The sequence below is a fragment of the Carcharodon carcharias genome, chromosome 12 (genome assembly GCF_017639515.1).
Source record: "Carcharodon carcharias isolate sCarCar2 chromosome 12, sCarCar2.pri, whole genome shotgun sequence".
In the NCBI taxonomy this organism is placed as follows: Eukaryota; Metazoa; Chordata; class Chondrichthyes; order Lamniformes; family Lamnidae; genus Carcharodon; species Carcharodon carcharias.
Genome location: NC_054478.1, coordinates 16706856 through 16726399, shown reverse-complemented (window position 1 = coordinate 16726399; position 19544 = coordinate 16706856). Strand labels below are relative to the sequence as shown.

Below are 19544 nucleotides of genomic sequence, written 5' to 3'. Positions count from 1 at the left end.
GGTCTGGAGTCACGTGTAGGCCAGACCCAGATTCCGGGTGGGCTTTTACAACAATCGGCAATGGTTTCATGGACATCAGACTTTTAATTCCAGATTTTTACTGGATTCATATTTCACCATCTGCAGTGGTGGGATTCAAACACAAGTTCCTAGGGTCTCTGGAATACTAGTTCAATGACAACACCACTATGCCAGCACCATCCCCCCCATTGAATTTAAATTCTACCAGTGGGATTCGAACCCATACCCCCCACAGCATTAGCATGGGCCTCTGGATTACTAGTCCAGTGGCACTACCACTATGCCACCATCTGCCCCCTCCCTAAATTCCCTCAGCACCCAAAGATCTATTGACCTCAGTTTTGACTGAGCATCCACAACCACCCGGGGTACAGAATCCCAAAGATTCACCACCCTTTGAAGAAAATTCTCCTCAACTCAGTGCTAAATGGCCGACCCCTTACGCTGAGACTTTGACCCCGCGTTCTAGATTCTTCAGCCAGGAGGAAACAACCCCCCAGCATCTACCCTATCAAGCCCCTTAAGAATTTTACGTGTTTCAGTAAGATCGCCTCTCATTCAGCTCTGGGCTATGTCTGATCAGGGGAGGGTGGTTATTAATTGGCAAACAAGGGAGTGAGGAGTCAAAATTGGGAAGGAAAGTGTGGGGGTGGGTGTGGAGGCAGGGAAGGTGTAAGGAATCAGAAAGTGCAAATAGATGAGGTAAACGTACAAATACAGGCTAAAGATTTAGATAAGGGACTGAGGAGTTGTGTAGGACAGAGGAATCAAAAGAGGAAGGACTAGCACCAAGAGCAAACAAATTCAGATAAAGTGCCCCTATTATAATGTTCAGAGTGTGATAAATAAAATGTGGGAGTTCGAGGCAATTATAACAGATGCAGATAAGGATTTTACACTCATCCTGGCTGCAAACTGGACAGGATCAGACAACCGACAATATAATGTTTTCCAGAAGGATGGAAGAAGTAAGGAAGGAGGTGTGTCAACATTAGTGAAGGAGAGAATGTATTAATGGTGAAGGAGGGAATGTATTTCAGGAGAGAGCTTTAAGCAGAGTCAATATGGTCTAATGCTCTTCATAAACTTGAGTTCATCCTAAACTCTGCTGCCAGCAACCCAACCTCATCCCAAGTCCCATTCACCCACCTGATCTGGGTTGGCTCCCAATCTGTCAACTCCTCAGCTATAAATTGTTTTCAATTCCAGAGTAGTCTTAGACCTTCCTTATCTCTGTAACCTCCTCCAGCTTTCCAAACTCTTAAGATCTCTGCGCTCCTCCAATTCTGGCCTCTGGCACATCCCCAATTTTTAATCACTCCATCATTGGTAGCCTAGCCTTCAGCTGCCTGGGGCCCTTCTGAAATTCCCTCCCTAAACCTCTCCACCTCTCCCTCTCCTCCTTTAAGATGCTGCTTAAAACCGACCTCTTTGGGAAAGCATTTGGTCACCTTCTACCTCCTTAGGTGGTTTGTGTCCATTTTCTGTTTGAGAAAGCTCTTGTGAAGCACCTTGGGACATTTTACTGCATGAAGGCGCTGTATGGTAATGATTATGGAAGGGAAGGGAGAGCAGCCTCTCATCTTCATGGTCAAGGTGGGAGCCAATGTTATCAGTAAGAAGCCTGAAGTTGGCTCGAGGGTCTTCACGGGGAGTGCTGGACGAAATTTGGCTGGGCTATACCACCAACTAATAATGTAATCTCTTCATTATTGTTAAAAACATTGAGGGGTCAGGATTTAAACTGAGAAGATAACAGGCTGCTTACACAGTGCCATGCGTTAGGTATCTTATGTCCCCAGGATCCTGCTTTGAGCGGGAGCGAGGAGAGAGAGAGAGAGAGGTAGGTGGGTTGGGAGAGGGAGAGAGAGAGAGAGAGGTAGGTGGGTGGGTGGGGGAGGAGAGATGGAGGTGGGGGAAGGACTTTGGGGAGATTTTAGGAGGGTTCAGGAATCACGTGCCCTGTGCTTGCTTTGCCAGCGTTTTGTTTGACTTGCCTTTGTTTGCGAGAGATTGTGGGGATAGAGTGAGTGTCGGTACATCCTACGGCTGCGAGCTTGGTGAGTATTGTGCTGTCCCCAAAACCTGCTTCTCCGGGACTCCGGGAGAGACGTTGGCTTTCCCATGTCGGAATAAAGGGGAAAACCCCGGGATCCTGGAGCGGTAGATGTTCTTGGAATTGTCTATTTCAGGTCAGCCTCTGTGATTTCGGGTCAATTTCAAAGCAAATTCAAAAAAACAAACGAACGTTCGTGGAGAGAAAAAAAAACTTTTAGCGAAGTTTTAGAAACTTTTTGCCTCCTTTTCTCTGCTTCTTTCTCTCCTTTTTCACTCTCTCAGCCCTATGTTTCTCCCTCCCTCTCTCTCAACTCGGTTTTTGTGAATCTTAGACTCTCTCAGCAACTTTAAATCACCTTTTGGCCAAACTCTCTTGCTCAGTGCTCTGGGTGTTTGTGAGTTTTAAACTCTCTTGTTTCACTGTTTTGAGTCATTTGGCGTCTTGTTGGAAACTGGTGCCAAGGCTCAGGGGGAGAGAGAGAGAGAGAACGTGGAAAAGGCGGAGGGAGGGAAGGACGGGTTCCCTGAGATGTAAATCTTGTGTTACAAAGGCACCTTTTTGTCTTGGGGAGATGGAAGAAGTGTTTCGAAGAGCAGAAGAAGGGAGGGAAGAAGCAGGAATTTGTATTGATTCTGCTTCTCTTTTCCCTCCCCTCCCCTCCCCAAACTCCCTCGGTCTCTCATTCACTTCACCCTGTCCTTTGTTTCAAAGCTATTTGATCCCCCTGCGTACTGGCTCAGTTTTACAATGTGGTTTGGGTTCTGCTGTTATTTTCTACACAGGTGTAGGGGTAGGGAGGAGAGTCACTCCGCGTGGGTACTTGATTCCAATTCTTCCCGCTCCTCACTCCATCCAGTATATGCCCTCTCTCCTTCCCCCCGACGGCCGGGCCCTGATGCAGAGTGAGAATGACCTTCATCCATCCAATTGTTGTTCATAACAAAACCAGAATTACCTGGAAAAACTCAGCAGGTCTGGCAGCATCGGCGGAGAAGAAAAGATTGTTGTTCATGTTCGGGCCTGGGTAGCAAGTAGTTGCTGATTGCCTACAGGAGGCATCACGACAGAGCCCCTGTTTGTATCCCGCCCCGGGGAGGCAATGGCGGGTGATATTGTCACTGGACTAGCAATCCAGAAAGCTAGGGTAATGCTCTGGGGACCCGGCTTCCAATTTGAATTCAACAAATATCTGGAATCAAAAGTCTAACGATGACCATGAAACCATTGTTGGAAAAACCCATCTGGTTCACTAATGTCCTTTCGGGAAGGAAATCTGCCGCCCTTACCTGGTCTGGCCTACACGTGATTCCAGAAATGTGGTTGACTCTTAATAAATACCCCCTGAAAAAGGGCAGTTAGGGATGGGCAATAAATGCTGACATATGAATAATAATAAAAAAAACACCCTGGGACTCGTAGGACAGTAACAAAGTGAAAGAAAAAACATACAATTTGGCAAAGATTGGTGGTAAAGCCAGAGGATTGGGAAAGTTTTAAAAACCAACAGAAGATGGCCAAAAATGTAAACTTTGAGGGTAGACTAGCAAGTAATATGAAAACAGACAGTAAGAGCTTCTTTAACTGTATGAAATGGAAGAGAGAGGCCAAAGTGAACATATTCCTCTTAGAGAATGAGGCTGGGGAAATAATCATGGGGAACCAGGAAATGACAGAGGAATTGAATAAATACTTTGCTTCATCTTCACGGTGGAAGACACTAATAGTATTCCAAAAATACTAAATAATCACGGGGCAAAAGGGTGGGGGAAGGGGAAATAAATACAATAACTATCACTAGAGAAAAAGTACTAGGAAAACTAATGGGGCTAAAGGCCGATTAGTCCCCTGGACCTGATGGGTTGCATCCTCGGATATTAAAGGAAGTAGCTGCAGAGATAGTGGATGCACTGGTAGTAATCTCCCAAGAATCCTTAGATTCTGGAAAACTCCCAGAGGATTGGAAAACTGTCTATGTAACACCCTTATTCAAAAAGGGAGGGAGACAAAAGACAGGTAACTGTAGGCTAGTTTGCTTAACATCTGTCATTAGGAAAATGTTAGAGTCTATTATAAAGAGTGTAACAGCAGAGCATTTAGGAATGCATAATCTAATCAAGCAGAGTCAGCATGGCTTCATGAAGGGGAAATCATGCCTGACAAATTAATTAGAATTCTATGAGGAGATAACAAGCAGGATAGATAAAGTGGAACCAGTAGTTGTAATATATTTGGATTTCCAAAAGGCGTTCGATAAGGTACCACACATAAGGCTACTTAATAAGATAAGAGCCCATGGTGTTGGGGGTAGTATATTAGCATGGATAGAGGACTGACTGACTAATAGAAGACAGAGTGTTGGGATTAGGGGGGCATTTTCAGGATGGCAACCTGTAACTAGTGGAGTGCCACAGGGATCAGTGCTGGGGCCACAATTATCTACAATATATATTAATGACTTAAATGAGGGAAGTGAATGTACTATTGCCAAGTTTACACAAGATGACACAAAAATAGGTGGGAAGACAAGTGGTGGGGGTGACACAAGGAGTTTACAGAGGGATAGAGACATGTTAAGTGAGTGGGCAAAAATGTGGCAGATGGATTATAATAAGGGAAAATGTGAGGTTATGCACTTTGGCAGGAAGAATAGAGGAGCTGAATATTATTTAAATGGAGAAAGACTGCAGAAAGTTGCAGCACAGAGGGATTTGGGGAGTCCACATGCATGGATCCCAAAAAGCTAACATACAAGTTCAGCAGGTAATAGGGAAGGTAAATGGAATGTTGGCCTTTATTTCAAAGGGATTGGAATATAAAAATTGGGAAATCTTGCTAAAACTATACAAGGCAGTAGTTAGACCACACCTAGAATACTGTGAACAGTTTTGGTCCCCTTATCTAAGGAAAGATATACTGGCATTAGAGGCAGTCCAGAGAAGGTTCACTAGGTTGATCCCGGGTATGGAGGGATTTTCTTATGAGGAGAGATTAAGTAGGTTGGGCCTGTACTCATTGGAGTTTAGAAGAATGAGAGGTAACCTTATTGAAACATATAAGATTCTTAGGGGGCTTGACAGGATAGATGCTGAGAGGTTGTTTCCCCTTGTGGGACAGTCTAGGACCAGAGGGCATAATCTCAGAGTAAGGGGCCACCCATTTAAAACAGAGATGAGGAGGAATTTCTTCTCTCAGACGGTAGTGAATCTGTGGAATTCTTTACTGTAGAGGCTGGGTCATTAAGTATATTCAAGGCTGAGATAGACAGATTTTTAATCAGTAAGAGAATCAAGGGTTATAGGGAAATGGCAGGAAAGTTGAGCTGAGGATTATCAGATCAGCCATGATCTCATTGAATGGCGCAGCAGATTTGATGGGCCGAGTGGCAGGAGCCCCTTCACTAACCCAGAAACACAGGCGTTTTCATGTGAAAGTATTGGTAATGTTAAATCAGCTTCTGTCACTCTTTCAGGGACTGCATTCTAGATTGTAACAGCTGGCTGCTTAAAAATGTTTCTCCTCACCCTCCTCTCCACTTTTGCCAATCACCTTCAGTCTGTCCCCCTCTGGTTACCGACCCTCTTGCCAGTGGAAACGGTTTGCCCTAGCTTACTCTATCAAAACCAACTCGAGAAATGAACATTGACATCCATTCTCCTCTTAACCATCTCTGCTCGAAGGTGAGCAATCCCAGCTTCTCCAGTCTCCCCACATTAACAAAATTCCCTATCCCTGGTAGGTCTCTCCCACGCCCTCTCCGAGTGTGTTTTACCCTTCCTGAAGTGTTGAGGGCGGAATTGGAGGTCACAAGCCTGCTCTGATGGCCTAGATTTTAATAACTGGGGAAGTTGCCTTTGTTGGGACAGCTGTGCCTGTGTGGCTGAGACATTAAACTGAGGTCCCCATCTGCCCTCTCAGGTGTACGCAAAAGATCCCAAGACACTATTGAAGAGGAACTGGGGAGATCTCCCTGGTGCCTTGGCCAATATTTATTCCTTAATTGACATCATTAAAGCAGTTTAATTTGTCTAATTAAATTAAACAATTTGAAGCGTTTTGTCACCTCCAGACATTACTATTCCAATGCCATCTTTCACCTTCTGATACTCCGCACACTTCCGAACTCACACGAAATCCTGTTCACACGTCAGTCCCTGTGCTCACTGACCTAAGCTGGCTCCCAGTCCGACAATCCGCGTGATGTAAAATTCTTATCTTTATGTTCAAATCCTTATGCCGTCACAGCTCCCAACCTTTGTCACCTCCTCCAGCCGAAAACCCCTGAAGATCTCTGCTGTCCTCCAATTCTGGTCTCTTGGCGCATCCCTCATTTTAATCACTCTGCCAGGTGGTGAGAGGCAATGTTGGAATGATAATATCAGCTGACTAATAATCCAGAGGCCCAGGCTAATGGCTTGGGGACATGGGTTCAAATCCCACTAAGGCAGCTGGTAGAATTTGAATTCATTTAATGAAATCTGGGATATAAAGCTGGTTTCAATAATGGTGACCATGGCAACTGCCACTGATTGTTGCCAAAACCCATCTGGTTCACTAGTGTCCTTTAGGGAAGGAAATCTGCCGTCCTTACCTGGTCTGGCCTACATGTGACTCCAGACCCACAGCAAAGTGTTTGACTCTTATAAACTGCCCTCTGAAATGACCTAGCAAGGGCAATTAGGGATGGGAATTAAGGATGGCCTTGCCAACAATCCCCATGTCTCATGAAACTGCCTTCAGCTGCCTGGGCCCTCAGTTCTGGTGTTCCCTCTCTAAACCTCCCTCCTCCTCCTTCAAAGAGGCTCTTTAAAGCCTGCATCTTTGACCAAGCTTGTCACCTTTCCTAATGTGGCTCCAATTTTTTCTTTGCTAGCACCTTGGAAACATTTTATTACATTAAAGCTGATAGATAAATGGAAGTTGTTGTTGTGACTCTGGGACTGGTTTTGATCCTCTAAGGGGGGACTGGAGAGGAATGTTCCTGTTTTTGCAATCCCCTTGGCCTGGATTTTTAACTGATCTCCCTCATCTCCTTGGGGATTCCCTGGCCCTGGGTGGGTAGATACCAAGCAAGTCACAATTTTGGGATAGGCTAGATAGACCAACAGAGCAATTTGGGTCTTGATATTTTGCTGTGCGCAGTGCATTGGAATACCCTGAGGTCATGAAAGAGTTTAAATAGGGTAGAGGAACTGAGGTACCTAGGGATACAGGTGCTGAAGTGACTAATTGTGATGAATGTGAACAAGACAATGAGTAGGGAAAACAAGCACAAACACTCCAATTCCAGGGCGATAGAATCAAAAAGCTGAGTAGTTATTTTGAACCTGTGTTGAATCTTGGTTGGACCACATTTGGAGTGACCATGCACAGCTCTGGTCTTCACATTATAAAGGGGGCTAAGAGGCACGTGAGGAGATACAAGGATGGTCTACTTGAATGGTATCCAGAACTGAGGCTATACCTGTCCAGAAAGAGTGAACTGCCTGAGGCTCATTTCTCTAGAAAAGAGAAGCATGAGGGTTAACCTGATGGAGAGCTTTAAAACTATGAAAGGGGTTTGATGGGGTAGATGTAGAGAAGATGTTTCCACTTGTGGTTGAGACCAGATCTTGGGGCCATAAATATAAGATACAATTTATTATAAAATACTTAAATGGCACAGTAACAGGCCATTCAGCCCAACTGGTTACTGCTGGTGTTTTAGTTCCAGACTGCACCCCTCCTCACCCCCCCCCTCATCTCACCTACATCAATTTTTCCTTCCAATCCTTTATCTCTTGTGTTTATCTAGCTTTCCCTTAAATACCTCTATGCTATCCATCTCAACATCTCCCTGTGTTAATGAGTTCCACATTCTCACCATTCTCTGGGTAAACAAGTTTCTCTTGAATTCCCTCATGTAATTATTAGTGACCATCTTACGCTTGTTGCCCCTGGTTTAGTCTCCCCCTCAAGCGGAAACCTCTCCATTTCTCCCCTATCTAACTCCTTTATAATTTCAAAGACCACTTAGCATGTCACCCCTCGGCCAGGACGGCGTGGTGCCTGTGCTTCCATCCCTTGGTCAAATAGCCTCGGCGTTTGGAAGGATTGGACGGGAGGGGGTGTGGGGGGTTATCGGTGAGGGGTTGAGGGGTAGTGGCCATTAAGTGGTACCGAGAATCGGGTGGAAATCAGTGGTCTCTGAGGCAGTAAGGGAGCGAAATTAGTGTTCCTCGGTGTCCTGAGACTTATTTGAATGTTGTGTGCGGTGTTTTGAGCAGGCTTACTGTTTAGCTATACCATGATGGAGTAGTGCTAGCATGGAGTGACAGTTCCGCTTGCTAATTGGCCTTTGGATTGTTGGGGGAGGGGGGGATGGATCTGAATTTGACACTCCACAAAGCAGTTAAACTGCCTTGTGCCATCTGTGAGATAATCCCCTCCATCCCATGTCCCTGTTGTTTCAAATTGCTTCTGAATCTTTGTGTTGTGCTGCAGCCCCTCCCTCCAATTCACTCAACTGCACTGAGCATTACTGTGCTTTTTAGAGCCTTTTTTTTGATGGTCTTCTTCCTGCTATTAACTTAACAATGAACAAGAAAAGGAGAACTCTGTGGGGGGTCTGGCAATTGTCTTCGGTGTAACAATGCTTTGGGAATCTATTAGTGCAGTGATAGGTTTGGAGCAAAGGGACATTTGGCCCATTTTGTCTACACTGCCTCTTGAAAGACCTGTCCAATTAGCCCCACTCACCTGCTCCCTCCCCATAGCCCTACACATTTCTCCAGTTCAAGTATTTATCCAATTCCCTTTTGAAAGTTACTATTGAATCTGCTTCCAGGCAGAACATTCCAGATCACAAGAACTCGCTGTGTGTGAGTGGGTTGGGGGCAGGCAAAGTGTTTCCTAATGTTATTGCTGGATTTCTGCCAATTATCTTAAACCTGGTTGTCAGTCCGTCTGCCAATAGAAACAGCTTCTCCTTATTTCCTCTATCAGTAGCTGTCCTCACTGAGTCAGCTGTGGCCCAGTGAGTAGCACTCTTGTCTCTGAGTTAGAAGGTTGTGGGTTCTAGTCCCACTTCAGCATAACACTCCCAGTGCACTGCAGAGGGAGTGCTGCACTGTCGGAGGTGCCCTCTTTCAGAGGAGACGTTAAAACTACCTGACCTTGCAGGTGGGTGTATCGGATCCAGTGGTACTAATTTTGAAGAAGAGCAGGGGATTTCCGCCCCCCCTCCCCATCTCCTGGACCAACGTTTATCCCTCAACCAACATCACTAAAAGTGGCACTATGGCCATTGTCACATCGTGGGATCTTGTTGTGCACCATTTGACTGCAGCGTTTCCTGCATTACATTAGTGGCTACGCTTCAAAAAGTACTTCATTGGCTGTAAAGTGTTTTGGGATGACTGGTGGTGATAGAGCTTTGGGTTTATCACTAGTTCAACAGGTTATTTTCTTCATTGTGTAACTCGACAGTAAATGGTTATTTCTCCTGTAGAGGGTGAACATTGGCATGTGCCCCACTTTGAAAGGCATCATCTTTCTCTTCCACCCCCATCTGCCCCGAGTTCCTGTGCAGTTTCCAGCTGGGATCTCGGTAACAAGATATTTCTCTTTTTTTAAAAAAAAAGGACCAGCACCTTTCACAGGAACGTAGGACTTTAAGAGCAGGAGTAGACCAGTCAGCCCCTCGAGCCTGCTCCAACATTCGATAAGATTCTGTGGCTGATCTGATTGTGGCCTCAACTCCACTTTCCTGCCTACAACCCCCCCACCACCCCCACGTTTCACAGGCCAACGTGTGATCCCAATTTTTTTTTTGTTAACTCATTTAAACGAAAATATTTTTGCACAACAGCTTAAAGGGACAGATGTGTGTGTGAGCTGCTCAGGAACTTTCAGATTGTCATAGGGCTTGGAGGAAACACTGTTCACAACCTCAGGGTTATCACTAGTTCAACAGGTTATTTTCCTCATTGTGTAACTCGACAGTAAGTGGTTATTTCTCCTGTAGACGGTGAACATTGGCACATGTCCCACTGTGAAAGGCATCACCTTTCTCTTCCACCCCCATCTGCTCCGTGCTTTATGACCAATTAACTATTTCTATGGTAGTCGCTATTGCAATGTTGGGGAAACATGACAACCAATTCGTGCATAGGAAGATCCTACAAAACACAATGAGCAGAAATAGTGATGTTGATTGAGGGATATTGTTGACTGAGGCATATTCCCAGGCTGCTCTTCAAAATCGGGGCAGTGGGACCTTTACGTCCACCTGAGAGAGCAGACTTGGCTTATTGCCTCGCCTGAATGATGACATCTCTGACAATGCTGCTCACCCTCAGCATTGTGCTGGGAGTGTCGGACTGGATTAGAGAGCTGCAGGCAGCCCTGGTCTGAATAACATGGGGTGGGGTTAGAGGGTGGTGGGGTGGGGTGAGGAGGGGAGGGGGTTTTGGGACGGGTGCTGGGGTGCAGGGGAGAGGGGGGATGCGGGTGGGTGGGTGTGGTAGGGTGGAGGGGAGGGTGCAGGTGGGCTGCATGTCTACCCGTTATGTCAGCTCCTGTTCTCAAGTTGCTGCACTCCTATAACCTGACACCTGTGTAACTGTGTCTGGCCTGCAACTCAGTTTGTGAATAAAGTAAACCAACAATCCCAACATTGACCAACTTGCTTTTGAGACAATTGAGGACGTTCCTGGGCTGCTAGCAGATGTTTTCTAGCAATTTCCTTCAGATTGCGAAAGCTTTATTCATAGTGTTTGCTCCTCCCTGCCTCACGGGTAAATGGGTCTCTCATTACCCCCCCATCTGCATGCACAGACTCCGCTGCCAAGCTCGGAGAATCTGTGTCACTACATATCTATGGAAATTGGGAATTATCTTCGGCATTTACGTGAGTCCTTATCAAGTCTCAGATCTGGGAGTGTTGTGTTAATTGTCAGGACAGCCTCAGTGAGCTGCATTCTCATTTCTGTGTTAGAAGATCGTGGGTTTGGGGCCCATTCATGGGAACATGCAAAATAGAGTAGGCCTGGAGTGGGCCATTCAGCCCCTTGAGCCTGCTCCACCATTCAACAAGTTTGTGACTGATGATCTACCTCCACACCATTTCCCCGCAATGTACCATATCCCTTGATATCTTTAATATCTAGAAGTATACCCAGAGAGTTGAGCGCATAATCTTGGATGGCTCTCCCAGCGCCGAGGAATGAGGGGAGTGCTGCACTGTCGGAGGTGCCATTCAGATGTGACGTTACTTTGAGGCCTCATCTCTCTTGGGTGAAGTAAAAGAGTTCATGGCCGCTGGCAGAGCAGAGGAGTTCTCTCTGGTGTCCTGGGGCCAACGTTTATCCCTCAATCAACGTCACAATAAAAACAGATTACCCAGTCATTACTACATTGTTGTTTGTGGGATCTTGCTTTGCATAAATGGGCTACTGCTGTTTCCTACGTTACAGCAGTGACTACACTTTGGGAGCACTTAATTAGCTGTAAATTGCATTGGGATTTCCTCTAGAAAGGTGCTGTGTTAATGCCTGTTAGTGTTCTATATCCTTAGAGTTTAATGCCAAATCAAACCCATAAAGTCATAAGATGATAAGAAATAGGAGCAGGAATGAGCCATTCACAGGGTTCAGTCCTTGGGCCCCAACTATTTACAATCTATATTAATGACTTGGATTCAGGGATAAAAGGTACTGTAGCTAAATTTGCAGATGACACCAAAATAGGTGGGAAAGTAAGTTGCAATGAAGAAATAAGAAATTTACAAATGGATATGGACAGATTAGGTGAATGGGCCAAAATTTGGCAGATGGAGTTTAACGTGGGTAAATGTGAGGTTATCCATTTTGGTTGGAAGAATAAAAAGATGACTTATTTAAATGGAGAGAAACTTCAGAATGCTTCAGTGCAGAGGGATCTGGGTGTCCTCATGCATGAATCTCTGAAAGCTAGCATGCAGGTACAGCACGTAATAAGGAAGGCAAGTGGAATTTTGGCTTTTATTGCTAAAGGAATAAATAGAGTCTAAAAATAGGGAAGTGTTGTTGCAACAAGGCATTGGTGAGACTGCACCTGGAGTACTGTGCACAGTGTTGGTCCCCTTACTTGAGGAAGGATGTATTACACTGGAGGTGGTTCAGAGGGGGTTCACTAGATTGATTCCAGAGATGTGGGGCTTGTCTTATGAGGAGAGATTGAGCAGTTTAGGTCTATACTCGCTAGAGTTTAGAAGGATGAGAGGAGATCTAATTGAGGTATATAAGACGCTAAAGGGGATAGACAAAGTAGACGTGGAGTGGATGTTTCCCCTTGTGGGGCATTCTGGAATGAGAGGCCATATTTTAGGCTAAGAGGTGTTGATTTAAATCAGAGATGAGGAGGAATTATTTTTCTTAAAGGGTCGTGAATCTGTGGAATTCACTACCGTGCAGGTTTATGTCCCTCACGTACCCACCCAGTTTCCTTTTGAGATCATTGATCATCTCTGCTTCCACCACCCTCATGAGCAGCGAGCTCCAGGTCATTACTATGTAAAAAAACAAAGGTTCCTCCTCACATCCTCCCCTGCATCCCTCGCCCAAAACCTTAAATCTGTGTGCCCCTAGTCCTTGTTCCACCAGCCAATGGGAACAGCTTTTCTTTGTCTCCCTTATCCAATCCTGGCATAATCTTGTCCCCCTCCATCAAATCTCCCCCAAATCTCCTTTGCTGCAAGGAGAACAAGCCCAGCTTCTCCAACCGAACCTTGTAACTAAAATTCGCACCATCCCTGGAACCATTCTGATAAATCTTCTCTGCACCCTCTCAAGGACCCTCACATCCTTCCTAAAGTGTGGTGACCAGAACTGAACTCAATATTCTAAAGCTTTATAAAGGTTCAGCATAACTTCCCTACTTTTGTACTCAATACCTCTATTTATGAAACCCAACAGATAGAAAGAGACAATTCCTGCTGGTTGGACGGAGTCTAGGTCTAGGGGACATGGTCTAAAAATTAGAGCCAGACTGTTCAGGAGTGGAATTCGGAATCAATTTAACACACAAAGGGTGGGAGAAATTTGAAGCTTTCTTCAGAAAACAGCTTTTTTGATGCTAGACCCATTGTTAATTTTAAACCTGAGATGACTAGATTTTTGTTAACCAAAGGTATTAAGGGATATGTGGCAAAGATGGAGTTAGGTCACAGATCAGCCATGATCTCAATGAATGATGGAACAAGCTCGAGAAGCTGAATGGCCACTTTCTGCACTATTTATGAATGTGTTGTGTGTGTGTGTGTGTACGTGTGAATGTATGTATCTATGTGTGAATGTGTGTCTGGACTGGTCTCTACTGTGATCCTTCCCTGGTCACTAACCTGCCGAAATGAAGCAACCCATGAACTGCCAGTAGGGCAAGATGCTGGTGCCTTGGGTCACCTGGATACATGTCTTGCATTGGGTTTAGCTGCCTCTCTATGCTGAGTAATGATGACTCTAATAAAGGAAATGGCTCGTTCAAACCTACCTGAAGCCATTGCCTCATTTTATTTTGATAGCTGGTGTCACTGATGGACACAAGCAAGACATCTCAACTGGGACTAGAGAGAGAGAGAGCTTTACTCTGTATTTAATCCATGCCATTACTTCAGGTACTTACAACACTCATTCAGAATGCAAAATAGACTATGGGAGAAGGGGACACGAGATGAGCTATATTCACTCTGATGTTTTTCAGGAAACTCTCCTGACGTTGGCAGTTTAATTTTTCCAGCATTTTCTGTTTTTAGTTCAGATTTCCAGCATCTGCAGCATTTTGTTTTTAGTTGTGACTGTGTCAGTTATGATGACAGAGTGTGCGTGTTAGGGCCTGTTGGAGGGTTGCACTGGGGCACTACTACTGGGAGCGACTCATTCTCCAGCCTCTCTTGCTTACAGGACGTACCCAGTGTGAACTGCTGAGTTAGTGCCTTCCCACCCTCGGTTCATTGTATTTAGGTGACAGCTTCTCTCCTTTTATTATTCCATGGGATGTGTGCGTCACTGGCTGGGCCAGCGTTTGTTGCCCATTCCTAATTTCCCTTGAACTGAGTGGCTTGCTAAGCAATTTCAAAGAGTATTTAAGAGACAACTGCATTGCTGTGGGTCTGGAGTCACATGTAGGTAACCAGACCAGGTAAGGACAGCAAATTTCCTGCCAAAAAAAGGGCATTTTTTTGGTCCTAATAATGGCTTTATTTAATTTGAAATAATATTCATTCGTTTACAATGGAATGCTGGTCCCACACCGGGTAGGGTTTGGACATTCTATCCAATCGGGCTTCTTCGGCCGATGACTTTGCCAGTGTAAAACCACACCACAATTTCCATGTGTTCCTCAGGACGTCCTTTACGGTTATTTGTTTGTTTGTAACTCGCGGCCTTAAATGATGCCACAAGACCCTTGAGGCTTTCAACAGCCACTGGGAGCTGGAGGAGTCAACTCCACCCGAGCACATTTCCAGAAGGTAACCAGACGTGGTTTAGAATAATTAGCAGCAGCTTGGGGATTGCTGGTTACTACTTTCTGCACCAATCGCCATGTTCGCCATCTTCACAATAGCCTCTCTCTGTTGATTGTTTATGACGATCAGCAATAGTTGCCATAGTCACCGTTACTAGCTTTTCCTAATTCCAGATTCATTAATTGAATTTAAATTCCACTAACTGTTGTGGTGGGATTTGAACCCATGTCCCCAGAGAATTAGCCTGGGCCTCTGGATTACTAGTCCAGTGTCATTACCACTGTGCCACTGTCTCCCACTAAGGCCCGCAGCCCAAGCCAGCTACATAAACTGTGCACGAGACTCCAAATTCAGGGAAAACAACCGTTCCACTTTACCTCCTCTTTACCCCCCTCGCTGTTGCCGGGGGTGTCGGGTGAAGTTGCACAGATCATTAGTCTCTTCTTGCTAACCCGCTCAATAGAAAATCCAAGTGTGCAGCTCAGCAATGAGAATTGGGCATTAGGGGGAGCCCTGGCTCAGTGGTCAAATGGTTGAGGGTTCAAGTCTCACTCCTGTCTAACCAAAGGAGCAGGGGAAGGCCATTCAGCCCATCAAGCCAGTTAGATTTTTTTAAAAATTTGTTCGTTGTATGTGGGTATCGCTGGTTAGGCCAGCGTTTATTCCCCATCCCTAATTGCCCTTTAGAAGCCCCATCATGGCTGATTTTGTATTTTAACGGCAGCTGCTCGCCTTGGTTCTGTAACCTTTAATCCCCTCGCCCAGCAAGACGTCTATCAATCTCAGTTTTCCATTTGACCCCCCAGCCTCAACAGCTTTTTGGGGGAGAGAGTTCCAGATTTTCACTCCCCTCTAGGTGAACAAGTAGTTCCTGACATCACCCCTGATCGGCCTGGCTTGGATTTTAAGGTTCTGTCCCTTTGTTCTGGACTCCGCTGTCCCCACTCGCCAGAGGAAATAGTTTCTTTCTGTCCACCCTGTCAAACCCTAAATCTGAAACAATTGCTTAAATCAGACCTTTACCCTTCCGTACAAGGAGGGAATACAAGCCTCATCTGAACAAACTGCCCTCATAATTTAACCCTTTAGTCCTAGTATTACTCTGATGAACCTGTGCTGCACTGTCCTTATGTACACAAGTTGCAGCTTCCCTGATATTTTCCTCTTCCTCTTCCCATTTCTGTTTAATGTATCCAACCGCTTGTTCAGTTTCTCTCGGATCAGCTGTAGGGGCTGGTCCTCAGACTCTCAAGCATCTACTTGTCTGTCTGGCTCTCCCCCTCTCTAACTGTTGGGCCCTGAGTGTGTGTGTCTTTCTCTCTCTCTCTCTCCCTCCTGCCGTGTCTTCCTCTCTCTCTCCCTCCGTGTCTCTCTCTCTCCCTCTCTCCCTCCGTGTCTCTCTCTCTCTCTCTCTCTCTCCCTCTGTGTCTCTCTCTCTCTCTCCCTCCGTGTCTCTCTCTCTCTCTCCCTCCATGCCTCTCTCTCTCTCCCTCCCTCCATGCCTCTCTCTCTCTCCCTCCCTCCATGTCTCTCTCTCTCCCTCCCTCCGTGTCTCTCTCTCTCCCTCCCTCCATGTCTTCCTCTCTCTCCCTCCTGCCGTGTCTTCCTCTCTCTCTCCCTCCTGCCGTGTCTTCCTCTCTCTCTCCCTCCGTGTCTCTCTCTCTCTCCCTCTCTCCCTCCGTGTCTCTCTATCTTTCTCTCTCTCTCACTCCGTGTCTCTCTCTCTCTCTCTCCCTCCATATCTCTCTCTCTCTCTCCCTCCGTGTCTCTCTCTCTCTCTCTCCCTCCGTGTCTCTCTCTCTCTCTCTCCCTCCGTGTCTCTCTCTCTCTCTCTCCCTCCGTGTCTCTCTCTCTCTCCCTCCCTCCGTGTCTCTCTCTCTCTCCCTCCCTCCGTGTCTCTCTCTCTCCCTCCCTCCGTGTCTCTCTCTCTCCCTCCCTCCATGTCTTCCTCTCTCCCCCTCCCTCCGTGTCTTCCTCTCTCTCTCCCTCCGTGTCTCTCTCTCTCCTTCTCTCCCTCCGTGTCGGTCTATCTCTCTCTCTCTCCCCCTCCGTGTCGGTCTATCTCTCTCTCTCTCCCCCTCCGTGTCTCTCTATCTCTCTCTCTCTCTCCGTGTCTCTCTCTCTCTTCCCCTCCGTGTGTCTTTCTCTCTCTCTCTCTCCCTCCATGTCTCTCTTTCTCTCTCTCTCTCCCTCCGTGTCTCTCTTTCTCTCTCTCTCTCTCTCTCCGTGTATCTCTCTCTCTCTCGCTCTCTCCGTGTCTCTCTCTCTCCCTCCGTGTCTCTCTCTCTCCCTCCGTGTCTCTCTCTCTCCCTCCGTGTCTCTCTCTCTCTCTTCCTCTGTCTCTCTCTCTCTCTCTTCCTCTGTCTCTCTCTCTCTCTTCCTCTGTCTCTCTCTCTCTCTCCCTCCATGTCTCTCTCTCTCTCTCTCTCCCTCCGTGTCTCTCTCTCTCCCTCCGTGTCTCTCTCTCTCTCTCTCTCTCTCTCCCTCCGTGTCTCTCTCTCTCTCTCCCTTCGTGTCTCTCTCTCTCTCTCCCTCCGTGTCTCTCTCTCTCTCTCCCTCCGTGTCTCTCTCTCTCTCTCCCTCCGTGTCTCTCTCTCTCTCCCTCCCTCCGTGTCCCTCTCTCTCTCTCTCCCTCCCTCCGTGTCTCTCTCTCTCTCTCCATGTCTCTCTCTCTCCCTCCGTGTCTCTCTCTCCCTCCGTGTCTCTCTCTCTCTCTCCCTCCCTCCGTGTCTCTCTCTCTCTCTCCCCCTCCGTGTGTCTCTCTCTCTCTCTCTCTCTCTCTCCCCCCCTCCGTGTGTGTCTCTCTCTCTCTCCCCCTCCGTGTGTCTGTCTCTCTCTCTCTCTCCCCCGCTCCGTGTCTCTCTCTCTCTCTCTCTCTCTCCCTCCGTGTTTCTCTCTCTCTCTCCCTCCGTGTCTCTCTTTCTCTCTCTCTCTCACTCTCCCTTTGTGTGTCTCTCTGTCTCTTTTCTCTCTATCCACCCCAGGTGACATATTGATATGTTTTTATTTCGTATCCTCCCAAAATCTCCCAGATCTAGAAGGAGATTGTCAGTGGTATATTAAACCTGGTCTTGGCCACTTCCCCAAGTCTAGCAGAGAGGATGTTCACGCAGGACCTACCCCCACCCCCAAATCCTCACAACCATTCAGGACCCCCTAGGCTTAGAGATGATGATGGGAATCTGGTTCATCCTTGTTAAAACACAGAAGGTGTGTTTATGTAGTGCCTTTCACGACCTCCTCACAGCCCATGAAGCGCCTTTTCTAAAGTTCAGTCCTTGTTGTAATGTTGAGAAACCTGGAAGCCAATGTGTACACAGCAAAGCTGAGCACCCTTAGCCATGGGAACACCACCACCTGGAAGTTCCCCTCCAAGCCACTCACCATCCCGACTTGGAAATATATCACCATTCCTTCACTGTCGCTGGGTCAAAATCCTGGAACTCCCTCCCTAACAGCACTGTGGGTGTACCTACACCACATGGACTGCAGCGGTTCAAGAAGGCAGCTCACCCACCACATTCTCAAGGGGCAATTAGGGATGGGCAATAAATCCTGGCCCAGCCAGTGATACCTGCATCCTGTGGAAGAATAAAAAGGAAAAAGCTCCCCAAGATGACAGTATGAATCTTTGGAATTCTCCACCCTGAAGGGCTGTGAAGATTCAGTCATTGAGTATGTTCAAGATTGAGAGCGATAGAGGTTTGAACTCCAGGAGGGTTTGAGATAGAGAAGGGGAAAGTGGAGTTTGCTGTGGAAGATGAGCCATCAGTGGGCTTGAGAGGCTGTCCACTGCCCCTAGAGAATGACCAGATAACCCACTGAGCGATAAACATTAATCAGATTATTGATCAATCCTTGAACATGTTGTCGCCTCCCAAAATGTGTCCCCGTCTTTCCCAGAACTCTGAATCCCTCCAATCAGATTCTGCCCCCACCCCCAGGACTGAAACAACTTGTATCAAAGTCACAAATGACATCCTCAGTGACTGTGACAAGGGTAAACTTTCCATGCTCATCTTCCCCTGGCCTGTGACGTGATTGACCACGCCACCCTCCTCCAAACCCGCTCCACCGTCATCCAGTGGGTGGGGCTGCTCTCACCTGGTTCCATTCTTATCGATATAATCATAGTCAGAGAATCATTTGCAATGGCTTCTCTTCCTGCTCCCGCACCGTTACTCTGGGGTACTCCAAATGGTCCCCTCCTATTTCTTGTCTACATACTTCCCATCTGCAGGCAGAGCATTCATTTTCACATGTATGCTGACGGCGCCCAGCTCCACTTCATCACCACCTCACATGACTCCTCCACTATTACTTAATGATCAGGCTGCTTATCCGGACTGGATGAGTAGAAATTTCCTCCAATTAAATATTGGGAAGACTTCACAGTCCCCTTCACAAACTGTTCACTACATCCCGATTGTGTGTGTGCGCGCGCGAGGGAGGGAGAGAGAGAGTGTGAGTGTGTGTCAACCTTCCTGCCTGTCTCAGGTTTCTCACTTACCTTCACCACCTCACACCAATTCATACTCGCACCCGCTCACAGTGGCTGAGGGTAAGTAAGTAATCTCCCTGAGACTGGGAGTGAGTCTGGCACGCACACACACACACACACACACACACACACACACACACACACACACACACACACACACACACAAACACAATCTGACCCTCTCACACTCTGGTTATTTCTATTCACCTTTATTTTTAAATGAACAATTTATTGCTATGACATTTCCTTATTTTTGTTCAACAATTGTTTCTTCTCTTAGCACCTCAATTCCTTTTCTGAAATTTAGTTTAAAGCTGTGCCGACACTTATCATTCAAAAACTCACTCATCAGCCCCTTAAGGGAGCAAAAGATGGAACTGTGGCCCCCAAGTGAAAAGGCTGGAGAAACCTGTTTTAAGCAGAGTGCTCATCTTCCACAGTGAGCAGCCAGAGCTCAGGGCCTGACAGACCTGCTTTAAAAA

The 19544-nt window shown here is 46.7% G+C and overlaps 1 protein-coding gene across 3 annotated transcripts in view; it reads left to right on the top strand.

Moving 5' to 3' along the window:
• Positions 1 to 1958: 1958 nt before the first annotated feature.
• LOC121284846 (gap junction gamma-1 protein-like) overlaps positions 1959 to 19544 on the top strand; it is a 41804-nt gene continuing 24218 nt past the window's right edge. The window contains exon 1 of one of the 3 annotated variants that reach the window (XM_041200644.1): positions 1959 to 2081. The gene's annotated coding sequence lies outside the window, so the exon portion shown is untranslated. Of the gene's footprint in view, positions 2082 to 2128; positions 2214 to 13610; positions 13710 to 19544 lie in introns of those variants that run through there. The other 2 variants (XM_041200645.1, XM_041200646.1) reach the window with 2 other exon arrangements.